The 23,262-nt window shown below is 38.6% G+C and overlaps 1 protein-coding gene across 3 annotated transcripts in view; it reads right to left on the reverse strand.

The window, feature by feature from the left end:
• The window catches only part of LRRC4C (leucine rich repeat containing 4C), a 463,927-nt gene that overhangs the window by 108,837 nt on the left and 331,828 nt on the right, over positions 1-23,262 (reverse strand). For all 3 annotated transcript variants that reach the window (XM_053672948.1, XM_037166262.2, XM_037166263.2), the window contains one exon: positions 13,124-13,204. The gene's annotated coding sequence lies outside the window, so the exon portion shown is untranslated. The remainder of the gene's footprint in view (positions 1-13,123; positions 13,205-23,262) is intronic.

Consider the following 23,262-nt stretch of genomic DNA (forward strand, 5'->3'; position numbering starts at 1 on the left):
GAGGGATGAAAACTGAAACCACAATAAAACATCACTTCACACCTGTCAGAATACTTATAATCAATATGTCAACAAACAGCAAGTATTGGTGAGGGTGTGGAGAAAAGGGAACCTTCATGCACTGTTAGTGCAAATGCATCCTGGTGCAGCTACTGTGGAAAGAAATATGGAGTTACCCCCCATATTAAATATGGAACTGCCTTATGAACTAGCAATTCCACTTCTGGAAATTCACCCAAGGAAACCCAAAACAGTAATAGGAAAGAATATATGCACTTATATGTTCATTGTAGTGTTATGTACAATAGCCAAGATATGGAAGGGGCCCAAGGGTCCATCAGTAGATGAGTGGATACAATTTGTGGTACATTTACACAACAAAATATAATACTACTTGACTACTAAAAAAAAAGAAAATCTTATGATTTGCAACAACATAAACGGACCTGGATGGTATTATGATAAGTGAAATAAGCCACATAAGTATCATGATTTCACTCACATGTGGAATCTAATGAAATAAACTAACAAACAAAGTAGAAACAGACTCATAGATACCAAGAATAGACTGATAGCTGTCGGAAGGAAGGGGGTTGAGGTGCTTGGTGGAAAAGGTAAAGGGTTTAAGCAGAAAAAAAATAGAATGTTCAATTTTATAAATATGGCATTCAAGGCCCTATACAATATGGTATGTGTATACACATACACACACTTACTATGCACACAGTTCATGTGTCATATGGCACATATTTTACACATATAACATAGGTAACTTTCTCCTTATTTAAATACCTAATGTTTTATATTTTCTATTGAGATACCAGTGACTGAAAATGAGAACTGATGAGTCTACATTTTTATCTTTCATCTATAATGCAAAGAACAAAATGAAAGATAAATTCTACTCAATTTCAGCTTTCTCCATAAGATAAGACAAATGAAATTTCCTATTATGCATCATGGCTAATTGAGGTAGAAATTTCCTACTGCCAATAAATTGAGGTACATTCACTTACATCAGTCTTGTAGAGGTAATGAGGGTAAAAATCACTTGCTGAAAAATATTCTGGTTAAATGAAATAATAAGAGTTTTCAAGTATTACACAAATATAATTTCATTTTTATTATTGCTGTACATTTATATTTTCACTCTTTTAGAAACTGATTATTAATCAGTGTAATCCTCAGGAATGTGTCCAAGAACAAGGTAGAAGGTAAAGAAGCTAAAATAGCCAAAACAAATCTTTCCAAGTCCATAAGCTAAATATTAGAAATGTTTTCAGTCTTATTCCTCAGAGAGTGTTTACTTCTATTAGAGATACAATTTCAGCTGTTTTCATCACATCTAGCCTGGTCTACTGCAGTAGCTTTCTAAATGGTGTTTCTACCTCCATTCTTTCCTATGTCCAAGCCATTCTCCAAATGAAAATCAGCCATATCAACAAGCTTAACCTTTCCAATGGCTTAGCATGGTCTAATAGATAAAGTCAATCTTTTACATGTTTTAAAAGACCATATATAATTGAGTCCCTGGCTATCTTTCTAGACTCATCAACACTACCCTAAACCTAGATTTCCTTTATTATCTTTAGCTGTCCTGGGCTTTTAAAAGTTCCTTTATTCAAAAGGGCACAAATGCAGAATGAGCTTGTTCCATACCCACATGTGGTAGATAAAAACTCAGATCTGATATCTTGGAAGAAAAAAGTACTAGTCCCATACAAGGGCCCCCAGCCCAGGGTTCCAGTGCCAGAAAGATAAGTCCCCACAACTTCTGGCAGCAAAATCCAGAGGGGATCAAGTTGGCAAAAGAAACTTCTGGAATCCAAAGCAGTTCCTCTTAAAAGATCTACACATGAACTCATCTACTCAAACTCACTCCCTCTGAGCTCCAGCACTAGGACAGCAGCGTGAAAGGTACCAGTAGGATAGAGGGAGAAACTGAAGTATCTCATAGCAAGTGGAGCAGAGGCCATTGTCCCTTTTCCAAACTCTCCTCCTACAGAGGCACAGAGCTAGCAAGGTGGTGCCATATCTGAAACTCTATCAATCTGTCTACCATTATCTGACCCGACTTGGAGATCCCCAGATACTCTACCCTACCCAACTTATGGGCTCACCCAGTTGCTTTTCCATATAAATGTCTGGTCTTGGCTCATGCTGCACAACTTCCTAAATCCTATGAAACAAGCAAAAGTTGGCCTCAGTGAGCCCCAGGACTGGCACTAACAGCAGCCAACCTAGATTCACAGCTTGGCTTCACTTGGGAATATCTAAGCCCAGCACAATTAGCAGCCATCTCAGATTGCTTTATAACTCTGGAAAGGTGGCCCTGGGCAAAACACAGGTGGGGGGGCTGACCTAAGCTTGCATCACCCAGGAAACCCTAGGGCCAGTGCACACAGTAAACAGCTATAGACAACACTGGGGCACCACCACCCTGCCCCTGCACAGCTAATCTTCCACAGGGGTGGAGGTTGATAGAAAGTTGTCACAGCTAATCTTTGCAGATGACTGGTCTGGGTAAATCCCACCCACTGATCTGCCAACAGCAACCCAGGCTCACCTACTAGAGGAGGGTGTACTCAGACCATATTCAGGGCATACCTCAAGTACCCACCTTGGGTGATAGGGTGGCAATACCACTGGACCCAACAGGACAGGTACTGCATTAGGCCACACTACCAACACACAGAGTCAGTGCAGCTCCACCTAATACATATCAACAAACACAGGGAGGCTGCCAAATTGAGGAAACAAAGAAATCTGACCCAAATGAAGAACAGATAAAAACTCTAAAAAAGAAGTGAACAAAGGGGAGGCAATCTATTAGATGCAGAGTTCAAAACACTGGTTATAAGGATGCTCAAGGAACTTTGATGACCTCAGCAGCATAAAAAAGATCTGGTCAGAAATGAAGGATACACTAGTTGAAATAAACAACAATTTATTGGGAAACAGAGGTGAGGGAAACAACAGTAGAGTAGATGAAGCCAAGATTTAAATCAATGATAAAGAAGCAAAAAACAACCAATCAGAACAAGAAGAAAAAAGGATACAGAAAAAAGAGGATGGTGTAAGCAGCCTTTGTGACAACTTCAAAAAGTTCAACATTCACATCATAGGGGTGCCAGAAAGAAAAGAAAAAGACCAAAAAATTGAAAATCTATTTGAAAAAAATAATGAAAGAAATCTTCCCTAATTTTGTGAAGGAAATAGACATGCATGTCCAGGAAGTACAGAGAGTCCAAAACAAGATATATGCAAAGAGACCCACTCCAAGACACATCATAAAATGCCAAATGTTAAAGATAAAGAGATAATCTTAAAAGGAGCAAGAGAAAATAAGATAGTTATCAACAAAACTTCCCATAAGACTGTAAGCAATTTCTTAAAAGAAATCTTGCAGGCTATAAGAGACTGTCAAGAAATATTCAAAGTCATGAAAAGCAGGGACCTACAGCAAAGATTGCTTTACCCAGTGAAGCTATCATTTAGAATCAAAGGGCAGACAAAGAGCTTCCCAGACAAGAAAAAAAATTAAAGGAGTCCATTATCAACAAACCATTATTATATGAAATATTAAAGGGACTTACTTAACAAAAAGAAGAAAATCAAAACTATGAGCAATAAAATAGCAAAAAATACATATCTGTCAACAATTAACTCTAAAAAAAAAAAGCAAACAAGAATGGAAGCAGAATCATGGATGTGGAGATAATTTTGATGGTTGCCAGATGGGAGGGAGCTGGTGGGGGGGTGGGAAGTGGAGAGGTGAGGGAATTAAGATATACAAAGAAGTAGTTATGAAAGAGCCATGGGGATTTAAAGTATGATATAGGAAATGGAGTAGCCAAAAACACTTATAAGCATGGTACATGGACATGAAAAATGGTGGGGGGATTGTCTGAGGGAGTGTGGGGTGTTAGGTGGAGGGGAGGCAAAGGGGGGCCAATCAGGACACCTGTAATAGTATAATCAATAACATATCATTAAAAGTAAATAAATAAATAGATTCCTTTAGTTAATGCCACATGCTGATCAGAATCAGGACCGTTGGCCATGTTCTTGCATCTGCTTGTAACACTTATTTTCCTTGATTTGCTAATGTCAACTCACTTTTCAGATTGCCAATTAATGATCAACACCCCACATTAGAGGGGTTTGTCCTTAATTTAAGTACAGTGACCTATACTTCTCAGTCAAAGTATCATATTTAAACTATATATTTATTTAACTGGTACTATGTCTTCAATATTTACCTCTGATAAATGCTAAGTTTCAAGAAAAAGTTGTTTCTTTTGATTGCTAATATACTTTAGAGAGCATGACACTTAGTACATTTAATAAATACTGATCAACTAATCAAATGCAGATATTTTTAAGAAGGCAAAATAGAGATTTCAAGAGTCAGACAACTGATATTTTGATAGGAAGAAAGCAAAACCAATATTTTTAAAAAGAAGACAAAAGAATGCAACAGTCCAGCAACCTACAGTAAGAAAAATTATCTTCAATACTTTTTAAAAACTTCATGTACCACAACAAGTATAAGAAACAAGAGTATGAGGACAGAAATTCTGAGTTAAAAATGTAATGTTGAAAATTTACCACAAATTTTTCATTCAGCGAGGTATTTTTAAATACAACTTTAGAGCTATTTCCATTACTCTAATTTTTAAAAGGCTGGCACTTCAAGAGGTAAGGTTCATCTACTTAGAAAATTAGTTTATATATTATGGCCTATCTATCAATATTAAATAAATGGTTAATAAGAGCTAACAACTATCTGCTTCTAAGTGGTTGACACTTTTCTAAGCATTTTGCATTCACACTCTCAGTTAAGCCTCAAGAAGCTCTAGAAGAGACGTGTTACTTTTACTGCCCTTACTCATAAATGAGGGCATGAGGGCACAGAGGGTTCTAAGGCACTTGCTCAAAGCCATACAGTTAAAAAGTAGAGGAAACAAGATTTAAAACAAAGCTGTCTTATCTGGAAACAGATTTTGTTTGTTAACATCCACTGAGGACAGTCTTTGAGAGTCTCAAAAGAAATACTAACTTAACCAATGTTTATCATTTTCTCAACTAAAATTATTGATCATCCATGAATGGGAGGGACCATGCTAACTTATTTGTATGCATTCATTTACTCTTCAAATCAACCTTATAAGTATTATCACAGTTTCCAATTTATAAGTAACTAAATTAAGATGTAGATTAAATGCTCAAAGTTAAGCAGGAGAAGTAGAACTGAACCTAGATACTGGGTTCAAAGATTGAACTCTTGATTCTACACTTCCCCTTACCTAATAACAGGAAATTCTTTTACACAAGATCAGCCTTGGCACTATTTACATTTTGGTCTGGATAATGCTTGGGGTGACCATATGCATTATGGGAAGCTCAGCACACACATATCTAGCCTCTACCCATGAGATGCCCGTAACACCCTTCCTCCCAGTCAAGACAACCAAAATGTCTAAAGACCTTTCTAAGTGTCCCCTGGGTGGGGAGGCACAATTGCTCCTTAACTGAGAACCACTGCACTAGAGAGTGGACTTTTCCTTTGGGGACTTCTGGATAAAATTCAACATATTTCTACCACTTAATCTCTATGTCCAAACTTTGTTCTGCTACTGTGCTTTTGTTAAAATATACCTTCTTCATGCAAGTGAAAACGCACAGTTTAGACGTTTCCTTTGCCTATATTGTGGTTTCATAGATTGTTCACATGATTAGAGACCATTCAAATACCTTGTACAAAAACAAGAGTTGGCCAGTTTTAAATATGTCAGACAGATAGATACAGTCTGGTCGTGTGACATTGGAAAATTTACTTAACATCTCACTACGCCAGTTGTCAAAGTGGGGCTAATAACAGTGTTTGCCTGTAATAAATATACAGAAAAGATCCTTGTCAGCTATTTATTTCAGTACTTGAATCATGATGAATGCCCACTTAATGTTCATTATTCTATTATTATTATTATTATTACTATTATATGTACAATTTTACAGGTTTCCTTTCTAGTTTATCTTTAAAATCTCAAAAGCCATCATAGTGCCTCTCTGTGTTCACTGAAACCATTTATTTGGAGGCCATAAAATACGTCTGAGTGCCTAAGCAAATCTGTTACATGGATATAAAGTGAATAAAATGTAAAAATCGATGCACAGGAAGCAGTTGTTGAGGAAAAATATTTTATAGTGAAAGCCCAAATACTTAAGTCTCTGGATAAGTCAAGTCACAGTTATAAATAACACATTAATAGTAAAAGTTGTTTTTGATCTAAGAAAAACTTTTCAAAAAATAGCACAAATTTTTATTCTTCCATTCCTTACAAATCCACATGACACTATACTTTTAGTTCTTTGCTGATTATTTTTAAAGCAAAATAATTTAAACAAAAATGATGTACTACATACACACACACATACATACAGTATCTGGACTCTAGCAACATACATGATCTTCAACTCAGCTTCATTGACCTGTTCATGCTTTGAAGCCTAAACTTACTTAGTTTCCATTCATATTTTTCCACAAGGTATAAATCTCTCCAATTGCTTTGCAAGAAAACTGTCTCCGTATTTGACCATGCCAGTCATTAATGCTGTGACATTCATAAAAAACAAGTGTCCAACAAAGAAAATGGCTTCATTCTACCCTTCATCACTTAGAGTTGGTCACACACAACTTTCTTCATTCTGTGAAACAATGAACACAAGGCCACTGGTTCAAAAACACAAGTTCTAAGACACAGGCTTAGTTTTTAAAACATCTTGGCATCTATTTAAGAAAATGAAGTAGGCAGCACGAACATAAGAGAATACAAGGAATTTTTAAACCTCAAGCACCTTTTGTAGATGAAAAAGGAATCTCTAAACAGAACAGTGGTTGCTGGCTTAAGGAGCTGTAGGCCCTGCCAAACTGTAACATAGCCTTAAATGTGTGCCTGTAATTACTGTTTTCCTCATATGACTGCATAGCTCTGATAGAAGAAGGAGATAACTTGAGCAATTTAGTCTTTGCTCTCCCCAGAACTTGTAACACAGCAACAGCACTCACCAGTATCGGTTAATATTTTCTTTCATTGGCATAGAAAAGACTGGACTGCCCAGCACCCTCCTGATACAGTGATAGGCGGGAACCACAGGATTTCAGAAGCATGGATTGTAAAGAGACTACAGGTGTGTCACTTTTGAAAGGGGCAGAGAAAATCACCTGAGGCACTTCCAGCCGTCCCTTCCCTATTGTAAGAAGTCTGGAAGTCACCACAGGTGCAGAAGGCAAAGACATGGGAGAGAGGCAGACTGTCATGTCTCTTGATGGTCTCCCCCCCAAAACAGCATTCTGGGGCCCTCGAGAGACTTTGCATGCACAAACAATAAACTTTTAAGGTGTCACTCCACTGAGATTTCAGGGGTGGCCTGTTATCATAGCAGAGTTTAGAGAATCCTGACTAATATAGCGCTTAACTCAGTTTCTAGTATATAGTATATGCTTAAAATGTAACTCTTTAAAGAATGGGCAGAGCTGAGAACATCATTCACTAGTAACATGTAAGTCTAGATGTTGTCAGTAAAGGGAAAAGCACAGTCATCTTTATTTATCTAAAAAACCAATTTCTGCATAGTAAGAGTGTACAGACTATATATCAACCCACCAAACAGCTGAGAGCCTAATCATCGTGACTCCATATTTCTGACTGAGGAACAGACAGATCACATTCATGTAAAAGGATTCTTACCACCACGAAGCAGCACGCCTGTGTGAGGTTCAAAGTCAATGAAGAGAGCAATCTGCTTGGAAGGGAGCGAATCTATAACTTTTACTCATCCCTCATTCCTTTTCTGCCTTTTATTTAAATTGGCTATCTTGGCAGAGTTCAAGCTACTCTGGGAAAAATGAAGGATGACTCTTTAGTGCAGCTCCCATTGTCTCTGTGTAGCTTAGTGATAAAGCCCAGTTAGAGACACAGATTCTCCTGCCTGAGCTCTGCTGCTGAGACCATGATCTGCTGCAAGACCATGATCTCTCCTTAGAATCCCTCTCATGCTCTCTTTGCCTCCTGGTCAAAGGGCCCCAGTGATGTCCCTAACACGAGGTCATGGCCAAGATTCAGTAGCACAAAGTATCTAAATAACCCAGCAAACTGTTGGCTAGAGGCTGGCACCCAGTAAATGTTACTTCCATGTCCTCATCCCCTTTTTCTTAATCCCAGATCTCTCTACTGGATGTACCCCCATACCTCCTTGTAGTGCCTGGTTTACCTGTTTATCTGTTCAAACTGAAAAACAAAGGGGATGAATGCTAGATGAGCACCATAACACCTCTCAGTATGAAGCATCTACAAGGTTTGGTTATTACCTGGAATTTGGATTTGACAGCATGCCACCTGGGTCAAAATAACAGCATCTAATATTGCCAACATTGGAGCATAAGAAGGAAAGATGGGGAGTTAAAGAAGAATAAACTCTGACAGAACAAACGACAAAGTACATAAAGTGACCTGTGAACAGCCACAGCTGAAGGGAGTTTAAAAAAACTGAGCAGCATGCAAAAGGATTCTAAGTTTATATAGCAGCACATGTTCCACCTTGTCCATCTGTGCTCTGAAGAGTTCCCTTCCAAGGGTGGCCAATGAATGAGATGAATTGGTATTCTCAAGTACTTTCTTGAGCCTGTAAGACAGTCTCAGCTGACAGAGTCAATAGCTGGTAAGAACAAACACCCCATAATGAATTCCAGTGGGGACTGTTCTACCCACTGTTTCCTGATATGTTCCTGATCAACTTTGAATTTTGAAATTACTACACCTCCTGGCTGTGACTCCAAACTTGTCCTTGGATAATACCCTTTGATAATGGCTAATGATCTTTGGTTGTCCTCATTTCTGTATACTTTTAAAAATATATTGTACTTTTTTTTTTTTTTAGAGAGAGGGGAAGGGAAGGAGGAAAAAGGAGAGAAACATCAATGTGTGGTTGTGTCTTGCATGCCCCCTACTGGGGACCTGGCCTGCAACCCAGGCATGTGCCCTCCTTGGGAATCAAATCAGCAACCCTTTGGTTCTCAGGCCCTCCCTCAATCCACAGAGATACAGCAGCCAGGGCCATTTCTGTATACATTTTATAATGGGGTACAAAGCAAAAAGACCCCATATAGAGCATGCTCCCCCACAGCCCATGGTTAGGGGAAGGGAAGTAGAGGATATGGCTTAAGATACTTTTCATGACAACGGCAAGTTGATAGCTGTGTCCTTCCTGAAGGGAAGCTTTGCTGCCACCCGGGGAAAGGCGTATGTGACCTTCAGTCTGTATAGTGTCGAGTATGAGGTCACATAGGAAGCCCCTAGTCAGCATTTAAAATTAGGGTGGCTAACCATGATGGGGCAGCCATGTGGTTTGAAAGGGGTAGAAGGGTCCTTGCTGGCCAGTCATGAGGTCTGGTGTGTAAGGAGGTGCCATGTGGTTTGGAGTAAGGAGATGCCACTCGGTTTTGGATTAAGAGCTACAGGAAGAAAGAGGAGACCCATTGGGAAGCCCGCCTGGGAGAACATGGCAGATTGGCTGATGGGATTGTGGGGACATGCCCAGCCAAGCATGGATTAATGGGAGATGCCTGGAATGCTGAACTGTGGCCAGCAACGTTGGGCTGCAGACTTCTGGTTTTCTGAAAGATGGTACCTCTGATTGGCACTGGCATCACTGGCATGATACCATTGGACTGGTTTGGCAAAGGGAGCTGGGACTGTGTGTCTGTGGGTATTTTAAAGGGAGTGGGACTTAATGGCAGAATTCCACCATTATTCTAAATCTGCATAACTTTAAAATAAACAGTCTTTTTCCTTGTCACTAGACTCTGGCATCGGAAGTCACACTTCTTGGCGGTGGGCAGTGAGACCCTTCAGCTGTTCCAGAATGGCATAGCGGGGTTCTGTAACAAGCTGAACATTGGACTGCATTTACTTCAGTGTCTGCAAGTAATCAGCTCTATCCTGTCCAGGCAATGGCACCGGTCAGAGAGGTTAGCAATCAAACAACAGTTGCAGAATCATTTTTTTAAAGATGCCTAATATCAAAAAAGAAGAAATATAGCCCTGGCTGGTGTGGCTCAGTGGATTAAGTGCTGGCCTGTGAGTCAAAAGGTCCCTGGTTTGATTCCCAGTCTAGGGCACATGCTTGGGTTGCAGGCCAGGTCCCCAGTAGGGGGGCAGAGAGGCAACCACACATTGATGTTTCCCTCTTTCTCGTTCTCTTCCCCTCTCTAAAAACACATAAATAAAATCTTTAAAACATAAATTAAATTAAAAAAAAAGAAGAAGGAATATAAAAGGCTTCTCCCCTATGACCAACCAGCACTCCTAAATAACCATCAAGGTAAAAATGTATTTGAAAAGGAATTTAACCTTCCATAAGTTAGAGAAATAAGCAAAAACTTTATCACATTCGAGTACCAGAGTTGTAATGAAGGAGCGCCTAATGAGTAAATGCGTTAATATGGAATATATTTTTAAGTTGATTTGGAATCATTTTTCTCTCTTCCCTCTCTGATTCGTGTACCTTCTGAAATGTTGTGTTTCATATGCTAAAGGGAGGTGGCTTCAGATAAAAGGTGATCTTTTTCTCCTGCAGATTCCAGGGAACTAGGCCAAATGAGAAAAACTGTGGTTTGTCAGAAGCTGCAGCTGAAACGCCACCCTTACGAGGCCTCCTTACCACCAACCATCCCACACAAACTATAACCTTTAGCCTGAATCCAAAAGATGATATTTTAATCTCAACACTGTGTTAGCCAAATTATGCTAATCTGTGTCTCTTTGCTTTTGCTTTCCTCTGTAAATTTACGATAACCCATTTTGCCTTCAGCTGTCTTCTGGCCTCCACGTACAAATGACCACATTCTAAATTCTCCTGCATGGATGACATCTTCCTAACTCCCCTCCCAGCAGAACTAATTTCTATTTCTATCAGATCTCTAACAAGTTTTTCCAGACCTAGTAGGTTTTTAAAGCCCAAACTGCCTTGTATTTGGTTATTATGCCTGTATCCTCTAAAAGTGAACTGAGAATACTTGGAAGCTACTTTAATGATTCCTACGAATCTCCCAGTGCTTAGTACACTACTTTGGAACCTAGCACTTAGTGTGTGTGTGTGTGTGTGTGTGTGTGTGTGTGTTGAATTGAATTGAAATGATAAAAAAGAGGAAACATCTCACATGGTTTCTTCCTGTTCATATTTATATTAGGAAAGTGAGCTATCTAAATCAATGTAAATATGCAAAGGGCCAAGGGGAAAGGGGAGTTAAGACAACCAATCATATGTCTAAAATTCTTAGGGCAAGATGCAAAATCTCTATTTGCTAAAACCTAAAAAGGAACAAGAAATAACTCAACAGTTGTCTTTGCAATGTGTTTGTTCCCTAGGTCTTGTTCATTTCTAATTCTGTTGTGTCTAAACCCCTCTCTTGTTGCCATCTTTCAGCCAGAAGCTTTCACCAATGGAAACAATATGATTTTGCAACTCTTAATAATAAAACCAGAAAGTACAGAAAGTTTATTATGTGATGAGGAAGAGGGGCAGACATAACTGGGCTGAGTGGTATTCCTTGATATATGCGTCCCAACAAATATGTGAACAAATTGATTCCTTCCCTGGGAAGATACTTAGTTGACTCTTGGTTATATTGGTTCATCAGAGGACATAAGAATTTATACCTAAGATGTTGGAAACCAGCAGCATCGACGTCACCTGGGAGCTTTTTAGAAATGCAGACCACCCCAAATCTACTGAATCAGATTTGCATGTTAACAATATCCAGAGCGTGGATATTGAATATTCTAGCAGCAATATTTCATTTGCATCCCAGTAGCCTCTTTGCTCTAAGCTGTGATTTTATTGGAAAATTACTATATTTGCTTCTCACACCCTCTCCTTCTCTACCCTTCACTGTTTCCTATACACCTACCTATTTGCCTTAATAGGCAGTGTAAAAAGATTCCTGTTATGTTTTAGACTGTACACATTTCTTTCATATGCGTTATCTCATTTGATCCTTTTGATATCCTTGTAAACATCATCACACATAACTTGTCAAGTGTCATTTAGGTAATAAATGTCTGAGAATCTTCATTCCCAGTGGTGTAAAGATGCTTCTCCTTGCACACAATGAAAAGGCTTCTTCCTGTAACCAATGAACTCCCAAACCTCAGAATTCTCTGCATTATAAACTGGACTTCAAAAAAATTAAATTCACATGCCTAATAAGGAAAATGGATACTAATACTTATAAGTTGGAGTTATACAAGATTATGAAGATTTACATCTGATGAGTTTAAATAAATAAGATATTAAGTTCCCTGCTCCTACTAAATGCCTCTCCAACTCCATGGAGACAATTACTTGAAACCCCAAGTCCAAGTTACCTTGGACTCCTTTGCCCTTACAACCCAGCTTACCCCATACAGAGACCCTAAACAAGCACATGCTTGATGAAAGCTGTGACAGCTGCCATTACGTAATGAATTTGCTGCCAGTTTGTCTAAAATGTGCCTGCTGAAGAAATGAGAGGGAAAAAAAATCCAACCCTTGTTTAAAAGCAATGGAGTTTTCAACTAACTAAAATCAATATGGGCAGGTCTGTCCTGTACTGCAGTCCTTCTCCAGAATCTTTACTCATTCATGAGACCTGAACTTTCCATCAGTGAGCAGAACAACATAAGGCAATGAACAATAATGAAGCATTTACTATAGTTTTTATTAAAATTGTGTGCATTGTTAGGATATAATATAGTAAATTATCAACCATATTCAAAACTAGGTGTGTTTTCAAAATCTTTAAATCTATGCCATAAGCTGAGGTATATGTACACAATGCAAAATCATTCATTAGAACTTTAGTCTTCATCAAAATGCTGGAACACGATTATTTAGGGAGATAAGTGCACTATTTTTAGAAAAGCTTCTTGATGATTACAAAATATAAATCACACTGGAAATTAAGAATCCAAAATTAAATATTAGAATACAAAGGAATTTTAGAGAGATTGTGCAGACCTATCTCTCATTTCCACTTCATAGATTGGAAAAAGAAGCCAAAAGAGGCCACACAACTTACCGCGGTTTCCACTGTTGTCTGCCACTGACTAGCTGAGTGACTCTGGGCAAGTCCCTTCTCTCTCAGCCTCAGTTTCTTGATCTGCAAAATGAGGTGATTGGACTAGATGACACAAGATTCTGTACAGCCTGAAAATGTCATTATTCTGCATAACTAGGAGCCATATCCTAGAACATTCTTCTTCCAAAGCAACATACAAAAAGATGGAAAGACATATAAGTGGCACTTGGCACAACTGGTGTTCCAGCTTGTTGATACTGTACCTGAACTTGAGAATTCACAATTGCATAGGTCAGTGATACCCACCAACAGAGAAGCAAAGCAGGGAGAACAGCCATTGGCATACTCTTTGCTGCAACTGAATATCAGTTCATACTGATGGTCAGTCTTCTCCTCCCTCTCCCAAGGGGATTTGGAGACTTCCTCCATCTGTGCCCTGCCTCAGGCATTTCTCCTGGAGGTTCACTGGAGCCCTGGAAGTCAGTCCAGCCCCTGACCTAACCCTAGACAAAGGTGCATTTCATCCTAGAAGACTCCCTGCCTGGACAACTCATTCAAAATCAACCTTAAAAGCAACTCTAGGCTAGAGGGAGCTGCCTATTTTAGCATCTTTTAATTAACTGTCTGGCCTTGTCTGTAGTGAAAACTTTATAGTTTATTATAATTTTTTAGGTTAATAAACAAAGAGTTGGTAAACTTAGGAAAAAAGGAGGATCCCACCTGGAAATGGAGGAGCTGTTATGATCATTACTCAGACTTCAACCGCATTTACTTAACACTCTTATAAAGGGTGGTATCTTTCAAATGGCTTCTATTTATTTATTGTAAATGTTTCCATCCCTCTCTTTCTCATCTTTCATTATTACTGTTTTTTAAGGAGCAATCAGAAAGTCCAGCAGTTGTTTAGGTATTTAACAGGGTATTTAAGTATATGCTTCAGCAAGGCAGAACCCAGATTTCATGTACGTACTAGTGGCCCCTGCCAATGTCCTTATTAAGTTAATAATTAAACCAGAATTCAGTTAGTTGAGATTCATTTTAATAATGTACACAGATGAACCTGAAGAATTGTGTTTTTTTTAGCTGTACATATTTAAGGAAAACTGGTATCTATATCTAAACAATTATATATAAAGCCTGACCAACCAAGAGGAGGAAAATTTCTATAAATAATGTCTGATCCAGTAAGTAACACATATGTTATTATTAGTACCATGATTACTACCATCTATACAGAGTGCTTTTTATGTGTTAGGCATGCTCCTAAACAGCTTACATAATTGCATAGTTTTAATTTCATAGAAACACTATAATGTTAACCCCCAAAGAAGGCTCGGGGGGATGGAAAAGACCCAAATAGTGGCCTCAGAGAAGAAATAGGTTGTTGAAAAATGACAATCATAAAATTTTAATAGGCTATATTAGGCAAAACCAAGAATGGAAGGTACAGGGAAACCCAGTTTGTTTCAACTGCTCTCTACAGGAACTGAGCAGCAGGTATTCCAGGCCTGCAGGGCGTGTAGTTAGTGCTAAAGGTGTGCAGTAACAGGGCTCTGTGACCCGCTCTGGGGGATGCTATAGAAAGAGATCCTGGCAATGGAGGGAAGTGCTAGAGAGGCTCTAAGGATCTGCCAATCCAGAAATTCTAGACAAAAGCAGTATTGTGAACATGGAGCGTGTAATGAACCAGTCAAGACACAGATGGACAATCTCAGAGAAAATGACACCTGTGTAAGTCTCTCTTACAGCACTCATTTTATCCTGCCTGCGTGATATCTATGTGTCCTTTTAGTTTCATGCCTATTAGATTGCAAGTTCAGTGAATCTTGACTCCTCACATACTATTAACTTTGGGAAAGGTGTTCATTTTCCTTTCTTATAATAATGAAACGTATCCCAGAGGAGGTCATGAGGAATACATAAGTTTGTATATTTAAATCATTGACTGGCTCTAGTAGTCAACAAATAAAATTAAATGGGCCTCTTAATTATTATTATTGGTACTACTATTATTTACTATTATATTGTCGTGGTTGCTAAGCCATAGCTGAATGGCTCAGACTTAGTCACTTTGATTTTATAGTGTTTTAATAAACACCAATCAGTAGTGATCTCAACATTGTAATAGACCAAACAAAGCATACATTTTTATCTGCCGTATAAATTGTCTGGGGAGAGGGCAACAAATCCAAATCACCTTCAATGAATGAAGTCAATAACATGTTTTCAGAGTTCTGCTCTCTCAACTGGAAAGAATATGAAGTGAGGAAAACAAATGAATATATTTGATTCCAGTATGTTAAAAACTATTATTCTTGGGGACTTCTGCCAAGATGGAGGCATAGGTGGAAATGCCGTGCTTTCTCACACAACCAAGTTTAGAGACAACTAAATATTAGCAACAGAAAACACAGCCAGAACACAGAAAATTGAACTTTTCAGAAATCTGATTAACAACAAATTCTTCAGCCTGACCGGTAAGAGGGGCGAAACCAGCAGCTGGAGGAGCGGGGTTGCACAGGAAAACTCAGTCAGACAGATGCAGGCGCATGAAATCCAGGTGCAGGGTTGGACCTAGTGAGCGACCCAGCCAACGACCGCAGGGAAACAGCGAGGGAGCAGGGCTGCCGGTCGACTGTGGTCGAGTATTCAAGCACAGATAGAGAAGCAAGGAAATGGGCGATTAGAAGGCCCCAGCAGGCCCCAGCGGCAAGCAGCAGCAGAGGGCGCCACCATTTCCCTACTCTGACCCCGCCTCCACATACAGCGTCATAACCCAGCGACCTGGCAGTCCAAGGCTCCCCTCCTCATACTTAACAGGCATGAACAGACCAAAAATGGCTCAAGAAGATCTCAAAGCCCCAGAGCCTATAAATCTAAGCGATGAAGAAATAGCAAAACTCTCAGACGCACAGTTTAAAACACCAGTGATCAGGATCCTCATAGAACTGGTTGATTATAGCCACAAATTAGAGAAACATATGAAGACAAAACTAATTAAAATGAATGGAATTGCACAGGAAACCAAAGGCGATGAAAAGGAAACTGGGACTCAAATTAATGGAGTGGACCAGAAGAAAGCAAATAATGGCCAAACAGAAAAGAGTGAAGAAGCAAGAATTCAAAAAAATGAGGAGAGTCTTAGGAACCTCCAGGACATCTTTAAACACTCCAACATCCGAATTATAGGGGTACCAGAAGGGGGAAAGGAACAGCCACCAGTGGAAAACTTATTTGAACAAATAATAAAGAAGAATTTCCCCAATCTGGCAAAGGAAATAGACTTCCAGGAAATCCAGGAAGCTCAGAGAGTCCCAAAGAAGTTGGACCCAAAAAGAAACACACCAAGGCACATCATCATTACATTAGCCAAGATTAAAATGAAGGAGAGAATTCTAGAAGTAGCAAGAGATAAGGGGACAGTCATCTACAAAGGAGTTCCCATCAGACTGTCAGCAGATTTCTCAAAAGAGACCTTACAGGCAGGAGGGCTCTGGAAAGAAGTATTCCAAGTCATGAAATCCAAAGACCTACATCCAAGATTGCTCTATCCAGCAAAACTTTCATTTAGAATGGAAGGACAGATAAAGTGCTTCTCAGATAAGATTAAATTCAAGGAGTTCATCATCACCCAGCCCTTATTATATGAAATGTTAAAGGGACTTATCTAAGAAAAAGAATTTAAAAAAAACACGAACAGTGAAAGGACAGCAAACTCACAGTTATTAACAACCACACCTAAAACAAAAGCAAACTAAAAGGACCGCTAGATCAGGAGTGGAAACACAGAAATGAAGATCTCAAGGAGGGTTAGCAACAGGGGAGTGGGAGGAGGAGAAGAGGGGAGAAGGTACAGAAAATAAGTAGCATAGACAGTAGATAGAAAATACATGGGGGGGCGAGAATAGTATGGGAAATATAGAATCTAAAGAACTTGAGACTAAACTAAATGGGGGGATAATGGTGGGGATGGGGGGTAGGATGGAGGGGAATGAAGGGGGGAATAGAACAACTGTAATGGCATAATAATAAAAAAGTTAATTAAAATTTAAAAAAACTATTATTCTTTAAAACTCATTGCATTTGTGACAGATTAATATACATCTCTCTCTGTAGTAAAAAAAGCTATTATATTCCTTTGAAGTTAATCAATATTGCCTCCAATGTTACCAAAAAATTAATATCAAATTCATTTGAATGTGGCTTCTGGAAGTGTAGGACCTCTTGTCAAGTTCTTGTACAGTAATATAATAGCAAGATGAGTTTCAAGTGGTAGGTGTACAAAATGCTTTGAGATAAGCAAAATACCACACTGTGCTCTACACTGAAATTTTTCAAACAATTTTAGCAGTAGAGCTATTTATATAGAGAGAATATCTTAGGTCCCATCTAAGTGAAAGCATTTAAATACCTATCATTGGATAAGAAACAACCTCATTCTTCACGGAGGTCCTGAAACACCTTCCTAGAGTCTCAAAATTAGTTAGAAAGACATTCTTAAAACCAAAATCAAAATGCCTTATGCTACTGATGAGAAAATGAAGTGCCCCAAATGGGAAGTGATTTGACCACATCTCACAGCTACTAAATAGCAAAAGTTAGAGTTCATGAGTCATTTATTCATTTGGCTTACAGGCTTACTGCAAGACCTCCATGCACTCATCCTTGCTAGGCTACCTACATATACCATGCTTACTTAAAAAAAATTGTCAAATTTCCATTTGACAGCTATTCATTCGATATCTTTGAGGTGTGGGCACCGTGTTTGGTACAGTGTGCTCACCTGAGTGTAAGAGTTGCTATGTGCCACAGCATTTTAAAAGCTAGTTGGGAATGTGCCAAGTACATAAAGAGTTATAGTAATTGGTAGAATGTAGCTAATAGCATAAGAAAGCAAGAGAATTTGTCGGGTTAATTTAATAATTTTGTAGCCATACTAAAAAAAAAAAAGGCTGCATCTGTTAACCAAACATCCAATCTGTATTTATCATGCGGCTTTTGCAGAGAACTAGAAATGTGATTAGAAATATCCGAGAACAGCTAAAAGTTTACAATCTATTAAAGTAGCTGGTTGAGATGTACAAATAAGAAATTTGCTTCAAAGAGTCAGGACAGCCCTGGATGATGTGGTTCAGTGGATTGAGTGCCAGCCTGTGAACCAAAAGCTTGCTAGCTCAGTTCCCAGTCAGGGCGCATGCCTGGGTTGCAGGCCGGTCCCTTGTTAGGGGGAATGCAACAGGCAACTGATAGATGGATCTCTCACACATCCGTGTTTCTCTCCCTCTCTTTATCCCTCTCTTCCCCTTTTTCTAAAAATAAATAAAATATACATTTTAAAAAATTAGGACAATATTTAAGTGCTAAGTATAACATAGCAATTCATATGTTAGAGAGATTCTTAAAAAATAAATTTCAGTGTGGGCTGACTTTTAAGTGGGCTTTGAGGAAAAGGTAGACTTTGACCTTAAAATATGAATTCCTACCATTTATGTTATACTAGAGATATTGGTGTAGTCCATTATGCCTGGATTTCCTAACATGTGCTTTTGGAATAACTATACTTCTTTCAATGAACAGCTTATGAACAATTAGCCCGATGTTACATTATAATATCAGTAGGCCCCTAAAGACTCATCCGGCAGTTGAGCCATTTATTCTTCAGCTTTTTTATTTGTAACTTTTGTTGCGGTATTCCTGTTTTTTTCTCTATTAAGTCATTAAGCTTTTTTGAAGTGACCAGATATTCATCAACCTGGGCATATCCTGAGGCTGCCTAAGAAGGACACCTGTGCTGTCTCTTTCATGGTCCCCTTACTTTTCACCTAAGTCCAAGTTGCCTCTCCCTCCCCTGAACTGTACATTTCCCTTGAAATATATTTTGGCTTTTTCACCTTTCATATATGTTACTATATTATTAATAAATAAATAAATACATTTTTCTCATCTGTAATAGAAGCCCAAGGCAACAAGAAGCATAGCTAGTAGCTAAATGTAGTCCTACACCAAACAGGTGTGTACTACATAGTCACTGCTGTAATTCTTGCACTGTGGAGGTCCACATATGTTACAGATACACTAGCCCATAAGTAGGTATTGACAGCTTACAACGTGTTACTTCTGAGGCTTTCTATCCTCACCTCCTAGGATAAAAAAAGAATAAAGAAGCAAAAATAATGAAAAGCACAACACCTAACAGTAGTAGGATACCCATATTCTAGTCCCAAATGCGCCACTAATTAGCTGTGCCATCTTGGAGTGGGTGTCAATCTATTCAGTCTTCTGTTTCTCCATATGTAACCCAATGGAATTGTCTGAGAAGCCACACATATTCATCCCTTCAGACCTTGAAATAATACAAGCATCAGCAAGGAGCACACAAAGTAAAATTATATTGATTTGTTTGGATTGTGTAGTAGCGATATGGGAGGGAAGTGGGTAGAGTATTCTTTAGTGTAGTTGCTTCAAATTGTTTTTTCTGTATCAAATCTCTCCATAAGACTTTCATTATGCAATGCAACACCTCTTTTTCCTTCTCATTCCCTCCCCCACCCTCTCTCTCTTTCTCATCTCTTTTTCTATTGCCCACTCTTAAAACTGGAAGCAATGTTGTACCAATCAAACTTTACAACATGTGATTATTCTATTCTATTCTATTCTATTCTATTCTATTCTATTCTATTCTATTCTATTCTATTCTATTCTATTCTATTCCATTCCATTCCATTCCATTCCACTCCACTCCACTCCACTCCACTCCACTCCACTCCACTCCACTCAACTTCATTACACTCTGCTGTATCTTTTCCTATATTATTTTTCCTTATTCTATTTTATTTTATTCTATTTCATTTGAAGCTACAGTACTTCATTTTTAAAAATTACAGATTTGCTGACCAATCAAATCAATTTCATCACCCTTGCTGTCTACATGAATTCAATCACATTTTAACCTATATTAAAGGTTATTTTTCTCATTTGTTGAATGCGGATAATAAAACTATCTTTTCACAGGGCTTGTTTTCATTATTAAGTAAAATACTACTTCTACCATTCACTGTGTTTGGAGCTTAGCATTCACTATAGACACTATTTTTATAGATACTATTTTAACTACTTTAATTATATTGTTATTATAAATTCTATTTTAGAGGTCTGAAGACTGTTCTTTTATATTAAAATTCTCATATACATGACATAGATTTATTTATTTTTAGAGAGATGAGAAGGGAGTGAGAAAGAGAGGGAGAGAAACATCAATGTGTGGTTGCCCGTAATGTGCCCCCTCCTGGGGACCTGGCCCACAACCCAAGCATTTGTGCTGACTGGGAATCAAACTGGTGATGCTCAGGTTCATAGGCCAGCACTCAATCCACTGAGCCACACCAGCCAGGGTATAACATAGATTATTAAATAAGCAAATTTCTAACTTTTTAATCATTGTTAGGGAAAAGAGGAAAAGGCAATGAAAGAATTGGTAAACCTTTTGTGAGACCCCAAATACTCAATATTACTTTGCAATTTTTCTGCAAACTTTTGATTTAGTACTTAGTCTCCACGGTAATTAAGGGATGTGAAAAATGATACATTGACATTTCATTGGGATGCTTCTTTGAGGTGATATATATGACAGATTCATTCTTCTAACTTAACCATGATGAAAGTCATCTCATCTCCTATTAGTAGGAGAAATATGAACAGAAGCATGTGGTTTCCTTCACCCTTAATGTTTGTACCAGAAGGAAAGATGCTAACTAAAACACTTCTGAAATAGATCTTCTGATAGCTTCATTGTTCTAGTTTGAACCCTCAAGTCACTTTCTATATAGGAGGTTATAAGTAGAAGTATCATACTTTCATTTCCATTTTTTTTAGACTATAGGTTTCATTCTTTAAGAGTAAATAAAATTCACTATCCAATGAAATTTTAAATAAAATATAAACATTAGATATAAAAGGTATATATGTGATATATATGTATATATAAATCTAAAATTTATACTCATAAAAAGCAGAAAATACTGTGTTTACTATTCCTACCTCGACCTATCAGAAATCTGGGCAGGTTTAAACACACAACTAGAAAAATAATACCAACTGCTCAGCAGGGGCTAAAGTGATTTTGCACAGGTGGAGTTTCCAGTTGTCTTTTAAGTACTCAAGAGATGAATTTTGCCCTGGCTGGTATGGCTCAGTGGATTGAGCTCGGACCTGTGAACCAAACAACCACCGTTTGATTCCCAGTCAGGGCACATGCCTGGGTTGCAGGCCAGTTCCCAGCAGGGGACACATGAGAGGCAACCATACATTGATATTTATCTCCATTCCCTTCCCCTCTAAAGAGAAATAAATAAAATCTTTTAAAAAAGAGATGAATTTTTCTTTAATGTACACTAATCTTGCTTGCTTTCAAACCACCCCCACTCCTGGTCCTATAACTCCTTCCTCTTCTCTTCTCTTCTCTTCTCTTCTCTTCTCTTCTCTTCTCTTCTCTTCTCTTCTCTTCTCTTCTCTCTCTCTCTTTTCCTTCTTTCTCCTCTAAGTTAAATATTAACCTTTTTAATTCATCATGTTTGCCATCAACATCAACATTTCAAGACATCTTCAGTGCATCCATTGAGTGTACCACACTTGTTTAATTTTGTTAACTGAATGGTTCTTAACCTTGTTACCTTCCCACAACACTTCACATTTTCCCATCATGAAGCTGTCCTTGGAAATGTCTTTTCTGTCAACTGGGAAGCCAGAATCTTGCTTCTAGGGTATCCCAAAACACAGGAATGGTCTTTAAACAAATTCCCATGCTGTGGGACCACAATGGAGGACATGAAGAGAACTAATGTTGATGCCTAATTACATGCCAGTCTAAAATAGCATGGTATTTAATCTTCAAACAATCCTATAGTACACAAATGTTTATACCCACTTAAAGAAGAAAATGGAAGCAGACAGAGATTCTAGCACTTATCAAAAGTCACACAATGAGTCCGCCCTTGCGGTGGGACTGACAATACAGAGTCTGTCTGTACTTTGGGCACAGCACAAAACCGTGAGCCATATTAAGAAATAAATACTGACTCACTCCTTGTTTTATTTGCTTGTTTGTTTGCTTATTTGTTTTTCCTGTCAGACAGCCTGCTGAAAGTCTTAATATGCTGGGTTGTTCAGACATGGGGGTTATGTTTTCTTGCAAATGGCTCTAACTTGTGTGCAGTCCTTTCCCGGACTTACAGCTGTAAGAGGGTCTGGAAGAGAGGAAGCATTAGCCATCTGTAGATATACTGACTGTACTGTGGGAAAACTGCAGCCAAGGAGCTAGGAAAGCTCCCCCCTGCTAGCAGAACATGATTTTCTGTCCCTTAGAAAGTTTTTATATAGCATATGGTTTAACTATATATATTAGAAAAAAGCTCCCATATAGAGTTGGGTTATTAACTTAATTTGTATACAACCTCAGTAGTAACTGCCTACATTAAAAGCCTTGTGGCAGGAATTGCTTTCTATGTTTCACTCATCTTTGAACTTCTACGCAGAATGTTCTCTCCTTCCTATCCTCACCCAGTTACATGGGGCTCGTGCTTCTTGGCCAAGCCCCAATGCCACTGTCTGCACACAGATTCTCAACACTTCGCCACTTCCAGTTTTCCTGATTTGAGGTGCTGCAGCACTTGGATCGGGTTCCTAAAATAGCACTTATTTCACAATACATTAGACAGGGTGGGGCAGAAGTAATGCCCGCTGAGTGTGCTTGGTAGGATAATAATATGGGTGTAATAGTTTATAGTCTTAATTTGAACATTTCACCTATAATGTCATATGGTGTGCTTGAGTGTGATATCACTGTGTTACAGAATTACATGTTTATGATTTTGTAATAAAAAACTTTGTCATGGAAAAAGGATGCTACTTATGTGGGACCCTGTATGTTTCTCAGCTCATGGACAAGGTTTTTCAACATTAGCACTACTGATTTTCTGGGGCTATGTAAGTTTTTTTACCAGAGCTGTCCTGTGCCTTAGCAGCATCTCTACTCACTGGATGCCAATAGCATCCCCCCTTCCACTATGACAACCAACTATGATGTTAGATACTGTCAAGTGTCCCCAGACAGGAGGGCCAGTTCACAACCACTGCTTTAGATC

This window comes from Artibeus jamaicensis, unplaced genomic scaffold (assembly GCF_021234435.1).
Source record: "Artibeus jamaicensis isolate MK-2021 breed Jamaican fruit bat unplaced genomic scaffold, CSHL_Jam_final contig_797, whole genome shotgun sequence".
Classification (NCBI taxonomy): Eukaryota; Metazoa; Chordata; class Mammalia; order Chiroptera; family Phyllostomidae; genus Artibeus; species Artibeus jamaicensis.